General features: G+C 41.0%; 1 protein-coding gene and 1 long non-coding RNA gene across 2 annotated transcripts in view; both read left to right on the top strand.

Annotated features, from left to right (window-relative positions):
- Nucleotides 1-499: 499 nt before the first annotated feature.
- LOC131705128 (uncharacterized) lies at nt 500-1288 on the top strand. The gene is made up of 3 exons (XR_009310205.1): nt 500-609; nt 769-807; nt 945-1288. It is a non-coding gene; the product is annotated as an uncharacterized LOC131705128 (long non-coding RNA).
- A 5342-nt stretch (nt 1289-6630) lies between these two features.
- Nucleotides 6631-10460, top strand: part of LOC117408409 (beta-1,3-galactosyl-O-glycosyl-glycoprotein beta-1,6-N-acetylglucosaminyltransferase-like) — a 54868-nt gene continuing 51038 nt past the window's right edge. Inside the window, exon 1 of the mRNA XM_034013371.3 lies at nt 6631-6803. The gene's annotated coding sequence lies outside the window, so the exon portion shown is untranslated. The remainder of the gene's footprint in view (nt 6804-10460) is intronic.

Raw genomic sequence — 10460 nt, 5'->3', positions numbered from 1 at the left:
CGCAGGGAAGCACGCAGAGCACAGAGAAGTTTGGTGTAAAACCAATTATTTTTATTTAAGAACAATGATAAACAAAAAGCTAATTGAACCAAATATCAAACAATTTGAAGAAAGAAAAAGTGGAAACCAAAAATAACTATTTATAGTCACCTAATCACAGGTACTGACTTCAATAACTGAGTCCAACCATAGAGATACAAAACTGCTCTCTGATCTACACAAAAGGAAGATCCTGACTGAACCAACTGACAGCCTTTATACCTTTCCAGGCCTACCCCTCCCCCAGAATAAACCATTATGCAGGTGGTTATATAAGAACAAAACAGCAAACAGTTATCAATAATAAATAAAGTATTAAAAAAGAAACAAATCAATGAATATGTATATATACTAAACATTAATCTAACACATGCATTAATACTATGCTTTAAAACAAGCAGAGGGAAACTTAATTAAAATCAGCTATCCCCCCTTTCAATTTCTTCTACAGGTACTGCCCTGCTACAGGAAGTCAGTACCCAGGGAAGTCAATAAAAGCTTCCCTCACCAACATGGCTGGTTCCCCACTTCCTGTCAAGATGGAGGACCATACCACCACACCCAACTCAGGTTGCCTAAACCATTGCATATCAAAAACATGCATATTAAAATAACTGTTGTTCATTTTATCTTAACAATAGTACCGCAATACATTGTTCTGGAAGTGTGCACCCTTCCAAACCAACTGTCTAAACAGTAGTCTTGATTAACCTTTCTTTTGTTTTTCAGGACACTCCCAACCACAGGCCTCCAGTCCTGATACCCCAGGTAAGTGAATTTTGTTTTTATTATTTTCCTTACTAGACCCAAGGTTCAGCAACACAATACACAAACAGTTAAAAAACAATTTGCAGAAAATGTCCAGATACATACTGAGACAAATGTGAGGGTCTCCTCCCTCACAGGGCCGAATCACTGCCGGCACTGAATGAAGCCATGGAGGGGCTGTGGCAAAAGAGCAGCGAAGATCTCAGCCTGGAACAAAAGGTGCAACACCAAATCAACACCAGGTGCCGCCCCCTCACCCCAAGCCGAAAATCGCTACTGACCCTGAGAAGATAGCTGCTGTGCAGCAGTGGCCTGTCCCCTCCACGCTGCTTTGTCAGCTATACCGCAAATAAGAAACCGGGAATAAGTAGCCAATTTCCAGGAAGGTGGTGATGCACCAGACTTGCCTGACCTACCCACCACTTTACTGGACTTACTGGACTCAGCCGATGCACTATCCTTGAACTATTGCACTACTAATATGTCACTGTAGATATAACTTGTTGCAATCCTAACTTGTTGCATCCTATTTCATTTTGTATTTAGAAGTATTATTTGCACTTACTGTAATCTGTACTGTATTTAAGTATTAATCTTGCATTGTAACCCTGTACTGCCCCTGTAACATCTGTAAATCGCCTTGGATAAAGACGTCTGCCAAATAAATAAATAATAATATAAAAATGTGTTGTCATTCAGAATAATAAGATATTGCTGCTGGTGGCTTAGGGGACCAGCCGCCACTTTTGTGTAAAATCTAAAATGTGGTAGGACATTTAGGCTACTTCCGTTAAATATATTTACAATATATTTCATGTTTTATGTTAATGTCTACACACTCCTAGTTTTAAAACAACATCATTACTATTCATTTTAGAAAAACAGGTGGCGTAAACAGGCACATAGCATCCATTGGTATGTCAAATTCGCGCCACAAAGACGTTTCTCATTAGTCAGTTTCCCAAGTTACTCTGTACTCTGGTTTACAGTGCAGCACTAACATGAAACGGAGAAAAAAACAACCAATTACACATTTCTTTCTAAAGAAGCCAACTCTTGGTAAAAATCAATGTTAAGTGAATTTATCATTTACAGTGCCTTGCGAAAGTATTCGGCCCCCTTGAACTTTGCGACCTTTTGCCACATTTCAGGCTTCAAACATAAAGATATGAAACTGTAATTTTTTGTGAAGAATCAACAACAAGTGGGACACAATCATGAAGTGGAACGAAATTTATTGGAAATTTCAAACTTTTTTAACAAATAAAAAACTGAAAAATTGGGCGTGCAAAATTATTCAGCCCCCTTAAGTTAATACTTTGTAGCGCCACCTTTTGCTGCGATTACAGCTGTAAGTCGCTTGGGGTATGTCTCTATCAGTTTTGCACATCGAGAGACTGAAATTTTTGCCCATTCCTCCTTGCAAAACAGCTCGAGCTCAGTGAGGTTGGATGGAGAGCATTTGTGAACAGCAGTTTTCAGTTCTTTCCACAGATTCTCGATTGGATTCAGGTCTGGACTTTGACTTGGCCATTCTAACACCTGGATATGTTTATTTGTGAACCATTCCATTGTAGATTTTGCTTTATGTTTTGGATCATTGTCTTGTTGGAAGACAAATCTCCGTCCCAGTCTCAGGTCTTTTGCAGACTCCATCAGGTTTTCTTCCAGAATGGTCCTGTATTTGGCTCCATCCATCTTCCCATCAATTTTAACCATCTTCCCTGTCCCTGCTGAAGAAAAGCAGGCCCAAACCATGATGCTGCCACCACCATGTTTGACAGTGGGGATGGTGTGTTCAGGGTGATGAGCTGTGTTGCTTTTACGCCAAACATAACGTTTTGCATTGTTGCCAAAAAGTTCGACTTTGGTTTCATCTGACCAGAGCACCTTCTTCCACATGTTTGGTGTGTCTCCCAGGTGGCTTGTGGCAAACTGTAAACGACACTTTTTATGGATATCTTTAAGAAATGGCTTTCTTCTTGCCACTCTTCCATAAAGGCCAGATTTGTGCAGTATACGACTGATTGTTGTCCTATGGACAGAGTCTCCCACCTCAGCTGTAGATCTCTGCAGTTCATCCAGAGTGATCATGGGCCTCTTGGCTGCATCTCTGATCAGTCTTCTCCTTGTATGAGCTGAAAGTTTAGAGGGATGGCCAGGTCTTGGTAGATTTGCAGTGGTCTGATACTCCTTCCATTTCAATATTATCGCTTGCACAGTGCTCCTTGGGATGTTTAAAGCTTGGGAAATCTTTTTGTATCCAAATCCGGCTTTAAACTTCTCCACAACAGTATCTCGGACCTGCCTGGTGTGTTCCTTGTTCTTCATGATGCTCTCTGCGCTTTAAACGGACCTCTGAGACTATCACAGTGCAGGTGCATTTATACGGAGACTTGATTACACACAGGTGGATTCTATTTATCATCATTAGTCATTTAGGTCAACATTGGATCATTCAGAGATCCTCACTGAACTTCTGGAGAGAGTTTGCTGCACTGAAAGTAAAGGGGCTGAATAATTTTGCACGCCCAATTTTTCAGTTTTTTATTTGTTAAAAAAGTTTGAAATATCCAATAAATTTCGTTCCACTTCATGATTGTGTCCCACTTGTTGTTGATTCGTCACAAAAAATTACAGTTTCATATCTTTATGTTTGAAGCCTGAAATGTGGCTGTCACAAAGACGGCCAGAGTGGGTGGCGTCAGACCAGAAGCAGGAAGGAATACAAACACAGAGACTTGGATTTTGGTTAGGCTGAGCGCGTGATCGCGCTCAGCATTTAATAAACAGACAGAAAATAAAAGGTTTGAAACAACAAAAACACTGGACACGGCACTACACGCCAAAAGAAACATATAAACAAAACGGACTAAACACTTAACAAACGGTGCACGGAGACAAACAAACACGGTGAGTACAAACAACTATTATATTTACGATCTTTCTTCACTTTACTTTTACTCCTCTCTCTCTCACCCGTTCTCCTCTTCCGAACACCCAACCCCGACTGAGTGAAACTGTGCATCTATATATACTGTTGTGCTGGGATTCAATTACTAATTAATTACTCACTTGAATCCCAGCACGTGAATTCATTACGTGCAACCCCGTGCCACACATTATACACATTTTATCTGCACGTGAAGTGATGTGCCATCCTCGTGCCTAAATATAGTTATACACTTTAAACACACGTGAAACACAGACCCGTTTATATCCCGTGTACCAATCTATACACCAACATTAACATACGCACGCATATACACAACACAGAACACACAAATGCACACAGGGGCGGGGCACTTTGCCACAGTGGCAAAAGGTCGCAAAGTTCAAGGGGGCCAAATACTTTCGCAAGGCACTGTATATTGTTGTTTTTCCCCTGTGCAATATGATGTTTAGCTGCAATAGTTTTGATAAGTCTTTTTTTTTTTCCCCATGTAGAATGTTTTAATGCCAGCACAGCAAAAATCCAAGAACCTGTTTTTATGATGACATTAAATGTGTAGCTAAACCGGGATAGCTGGCTGTATGGTGTTTTTTTTTCTCGTCACTTTAACTGGATAGTCAGCTCGTCCAAGTATCACCCTACCTGCTATAGCATAGCGTTTTATTATAGCATAGTGGCTGTGTATTTGCATGTATAGCGACCCGGCCTGGGTGCTAGGCAGCACCAGGACTTCTGCAACCGGTTTCCCCCGCCTGAAGTACTGTACTACTTCTATCGTCTATTTATATTGACAAAAGAATATTAGAATTGTGTGAGAAACTGTGTAAACGTTCAAAGGAGAGCTAGCGTTCAGAGGTGGGAACATCACATTATTATTATTATTATTATTATTATTATTATTATTATTATTATTATTATTATTATTATTATTGTTGTTGTTATTTTTGGCGAATACCTTGTCAAAGTACTATAGAGTTGTACACAAACAGCACCAGTCCCAGTGTCAGCACCAGTCCCAGCAGTGTCAGCACCAGTCCCAGCAGTGTCAGCATCAGTCACAGTGTCAGCAGCAGAGTCAGCACCAGTCCCTGTGTCAGCACCAGTCCCTGTGTCAGCACCAGTCCCAGTGTCAGCACCAGTCCCAGCAGTGTCAGCACCAGTCAGTGTCAGTACCAGTCCTCGTGTCAGCACCAGTCCCAGCAGTGTCAGCATCAGTCACAGTGTCAGCACCAGTCCCAGCAGTGTCAGCACCAGTCACAGTGTCAGCACCAGTCCCAGCAGTGTCAGCACCAGTCCCAGCAGTGTCAGCATCAGTCACAGTGTCAGCAGCAGAGTCAGCACCAGTCCCTGTGTCAGCACCAGTCCCTGTGTCAGCACCAGTCCCAGTGTCAGCACCAGTCCCAGCAGTGTCAGCACCAGTCAGTGTCAGTACCAGTCCTCGTGTCAGCACCAGTCCCAGCAGTGTCAGCATCAGTCACAGTGTCAGCACCAGTCCCAGCAGTGTCAGCACCAGTCACAGTGTCAGCACCAGTCCCAGCAGTGTCAGCACCAGTCCCAGCAGTGTCAGCATCAGTCACAGTGTCAGCAGCAGAGTCAGCACCAGTCCCTGTGTCAGCACCAGTCCCTGTGTCAGCACCAGTCCCAGTGTCAGCACCAGTCCCAGCAGTGTCAGCACCAGTCAGTGTCAGTACCAGTCCTCGTGTCAGCACCAGTCCCAGCAGTGTCAGCATCAGTCACAGTGTCAGCACCAGTCCCAGCAGTGTCAGCACCAGTCACAGTGTCAGCACCAGTCCCAGCAGTATCAGCACCAGTCCCTGTGTCAGCACGAGTCCCAGTGTCAGCACCAGTCCCAGCAGTGTCAGCACCAGTCAGTGTCAGTACCAGTCCTCGTGTCAGCACCAGTCCCAGCAGTGTCAGCATCAGTCACAGTGTCAGCACCAGTCCCAGCAGTGTCAGCACCAGTCACAGTGTCAGCACCAGTCCCAGCAGTGTCGGCATCAGTCACAGTGTCAGCACCAGTCCCAGCAGTGTCAGCACCAGTCCCAGCAGTGTCAGCACCAGTCCCATTGTCAGCACCAGTCACAGTGTCAGCACCAGTCCCAGCAGTGTCAGCACCAGTCACGGTGTCAGCACCAGTCCCCGTGTCAGCATCAGTCCCAGCAGTGTCAGCACCAGTCCCAGCAGTGTAAGGCAACTTAAGTAGCAGTGAACCAAATGCAAGTCAATAAAGGTATGAACCCTTCTACTTATTAATATTGATGTTATATTCTTGTCCTTTTAAAATATTTCTGATAGTGTGAATATGGTCATTTTAGGTTGCTGTGGTTTTGCTGGGAGACCATTAGTTTTAATCTTTGAAATAATATGGGTCATCAAATTTTAACATTAACATCATCATCCAAGGGACTTAATATTGCTTTGCAGTTTGCATGAACAGTCTCCAGGCTTTATAAGATGACAACTGTTGCCTTTGTAACATGAACAGGATCTGCAAGAGGTTTGTTCAACTTTTTTTTCTTCTTTTGCCTCAGTAAAAATCTAATCCTAGCTACGCCCCTGGTAAATTTCGAAAAGCCACTGTAACACCATTGCAAAAACTGCTGGTCTGCAAAAAGTTTAACGAGAAGCTCAGACAACCTGGAATTGTGCACGATTGTAAGTCTCGGCGTCCATATGAGAGTTGCACATTAATTGTACTTTTTTTTTTTATTACAATTAATGTGCAACTAATGTGCAAATAAAACAGCAGCTGCTGGGATATTTGCATATAAAAGTCCTTGTTTGCAAAGGTAAGGGGCGCTGCGAGCACACGTCGCAAATGTGTAGAGCCTTATCCTTTCACACAGTACAGTAGTTCATTCATGTTGTAAGTACTCGACTAGCTAGCATTCTGTTCACCGAGCTGTATTGAGCTATCGCTTCCTTTGAATTGGATTTATTCTTCGGGGTTGAGATCATTTGGTGACAGCTAAGTCGGAGTTATTATTTAAAATTCTAGCGACACTTAAGACTAGTTTTAGCAGTGAATTTCGTCGAAGCCTGAGTAAGTATTTTATATATTATTTGTCCACAAACTCTATGACGCGGTCTTTTTTTGTGCAATATTTTCCGCTATTTAATATTGTGATTGTATTTTCCAAAGTCCAACTCCATTTGCTGTGAAACCCGCATAATATATATTTGATGAGTAGGTTATTTATAGTCACATTTACCTTGTGTGCATATTTTATTCTTCAGTACAGATGTATCGGCTATGCGTGCTGTTGGACCTTAGAAATACAGAAAAAAACAAACAAAAAAAAAACATTATTAGGCTAATTTGATAACACAAATAAGTCGTTCAAACACTTTAGTCGACAATGTTGTTACACATTAATTATTATAGCAAATTAATCATATAGAATGATGTGCCCTAATCATAAAATAACTTTGCTGACAATACTGTAGACTGCATTTCAGTCCTGCTAAGAATTCTAGCAACTGCTGGTGACCAGAAGAGTTGGGGATTGAAACAATTATATATTGTCCTATTACTGGGCAGCCAGCGCGCATATGTTTACATCAGATAATTTAGGAGTGTTATATAATGTTTAATGGACCTATTCTTAAAGCAGTTAGTCACAGCTGGTCATTACAGACTTTTTATGACATAGTTTTCTAAAGGGTTCCCCCTTAGAAAACCACACTTCAGTAAGTACAGTAATTGCAATACATTGAAAAACTGAAAAATCATGAAGGAATCGTTTGTATTTAACCCAGGTCTAGTCAAGCCAGACATCTTATTGCTGATTTGAAATATATGATTTCACATTGTGATTTTGTTTGAATGTGGAGCTCTTCTTCTGCTTCTGCACACTGTAATCAAGAAGTCACTGCATTATGGTGTTAAAAACTAAAAACCATGATTACAGCTAAATGGATCAGTGCTGTAGTCGTTCCACTGCTGTGATACCATCAGGGTAGACATACACATTTGAAGGTAGCATAGTCTTGAGTTTCACACAGCAATCTGTCTTGAAAAGCTTGGACATGAACTAACCCCAACCCGAATACAAGCACACACAACCCCTAATAGGGGTTGGCAAAAAATTAGATGTTATTATTATTATTATTATTTATTTCTTAGCAGACGCCCTTATCCAGGGCGACTTACAATTGTTACAAGATATCACATTATACATTATTTCACATTATACAGATAGCACATTATTTTATATACAATTACCCATTTATACAGTTGGGTTTTTACTGGAGCAATCTAGGTAAAGTACCTTGCTCAAGGGTACAACAGCAGTGTCCCCCACTGGGGATTGAACCCACAACCCTCCGGTCAAGAGTCCAGAGCCCTAACCACTACTCCACACTGCTGCCCGTGATAGATGCACCTTCTATTACTCTGTATAACAGGTGTAAGACCAGCATGGAAAGCCAGGACCTGGAGAATCTGCACCGTTTAACTTGTTATGGAGGGATGCATGATCATTTCACCATGATTTTTGTAGAACATTGGGTGTGGATCTCTGCAGTAGTGTCTGTTCTCACAGCCCAGTTGTCACATGTGTATTGCATTGCAAATAAGTCTGACCTTTCTAAGATGCAAATTTCACACACCGTACTATAACAAGATATTGAGAATGCAAATCATTTAATTCTAGCCGGGCTCACCTTGATACACCCACTGCCCCCTCCCCCCCCATCAGCAGTGAAACCCTGTAAGTGTGAAACAAAACTGAAGGCTTTATACTTGTGTGAACAAGATTTCAGTACAATCTGATACAGATGCTAATTCGTTTTTCTACCCTCTCATTGACCTGTTTTACTGTGGCACCACAAAAGACAGAATAGTATCGAAAGTATGTTATCTTGCGCAGTGGAGTATAGTGCACATATTAAACAAGGATGTTAGTTGCATTCTCCATTCATTCTACAGAAGTGTATTTAAACTATAGAAGGGGAATTTTAAGGCAGTTGGCTGGTGAAAAGTTTGTGACTGAGCTCATTTCAATGGCAAGACACATAATGGAAATCTCATTGAGCACGATTACATGCAAGATGAAGTCAATAGTGCACAGTATTATTTATTATTATTTGTTTCTTAGCAGACATCCTTACCCAGGGCGACTTACAGTTGTATACAAAAAAATACATATCAAGAATTACAGTACAATTAAGAGCAAGATACAAAATACAATGACTTCAATCCTAATAAGAGCAAATACAAAACACAGTACAATTTGATATTGGGGCAGTTCAAGAGCAGATAACAGTGTTGATAGTTACATCAGGGTTAGATACGAGTGCAAGTGAAATACAAAATATTACAGATTGCGTTAAGTGCAGGATTAAATACAGTAAATTAGGCAGCAGATAAGTGCAAGTTAAAATGCGTTAAAGGCAGAGTGCTATATTGACCAGAAGGAGAGAGTTGAGTTTTACAGGTGTTGTCTGAAGAGGTGTGTCTTGAGGAGGAATCAGAAGGTGGTCAGGGACTGGGCAGTCCTGACATCCGTATGAAGGTCATTCCACCACTGCGGGGCGATGGTGGAGAAGGAGCAGGCTTTGGAGGCAGGGGAGCGTAGCGGAGGTACAGCTAGTCTTCTAGAGAAGGCAGAGCGGAGAGGTTGGGTGGGGGTGTAGGGAGAGATAAGCCATATTGCTCTTATGTCATGTCTGTTGTTCGAAATCTTCATTGGCTATCGCTACGAATTCTTGTGTTTTTTTTAAGTCAACGGCCGTTACGAGCCGCGAGGTAGAGGTACCTTCAGTTTTTATAATTTCTGTGAGAACAGTAGGGGGCATAGAGGTGAAATAATTAGTAGGCCGATTCAATTGGAGAAGCAGGCAAATAACAGGCAGGGGTTGGGGCTGCTGGAGTGTTTTAGAAAAACTAAACAGTGTATTCACCACATCATTTGTTCTGTGTCTGTAAAGGTATTGGTAGAATGTGTGTTTTTAAGTTAAATATACAGGGAGATCACGTTTCCAGAGTAAAGTTGTCTGTCGGACGCGGAGGTATTTGAATAATTGGTTGTTGTGAGCCATAGTCAGTTTGCATTATCAGTTGTCTTACTTCAGGTATTTAACACCTGCTTAACATCAGGTTAGAATTGTTCCATCTGAAGAAAGACGCAATTATTCTAAAGCAAAATGCTACAATAGTTTAGACATCATATATTACAGCGTTATTTGTACATCTCATGTGTTTTAATATATATGTTTTTACAACATTTATAAATATCAAGAATTGAGTGGATATAAGTAGATACTTTTTCATGAACAAAATGTAGCAGTTACTTTTTTTCATTATTACTGATACTAACAATTATTTTATTTATAAATATTTATTTGGAGAAAATGATCGAGAGTAGTGTCCATTATTGCTTATAAAGATACTGAGAATAAACTATTGCAATTTTACTGTTTGCTTATAATAGTAAGCGGATTCGGTTGTTCTTGCTGTTTGTTAAATAGTGCTTTGATAACAGAATATTCTGTGTATATGTTTTCTGTTTATGTACAGAAATTGATATGCTCATGTAGCAGGGCGGTAGAAAGCCCTGCTGTTTAAATATATTGTTTATTTATTTTTAGAATGGGGTCTCGCCCTCCGCCCCTGTGTTATTTTGTATTTGTATTATGATTTATATATGTATACATGTCTGCGAAGCGCTGTGTGTTTTTGTTATTGTATTGTTTATTT

The sequence above is a fragment of the Acipenser ruthenus genome, chromosome 2 (genome assembly GCF_902713425.1).
Source record: "Acipenser ruthenus chromosome 2, fAciRut3.2 maternal haplotype, whole genome shotgun sequence".
NCBI classification, from domain to species: domain Eukaryota; kingdom Metazoa; phylum Chordata; class Actinopteri; order Acipenseriformes; family Acipenseridae; genus Acipenser; species Acipenser ruthenus.
Note: the sequence above shows the minus strand (reverse complement) of the source record. Positions and strands in the feature narration are given on the sequence as shown.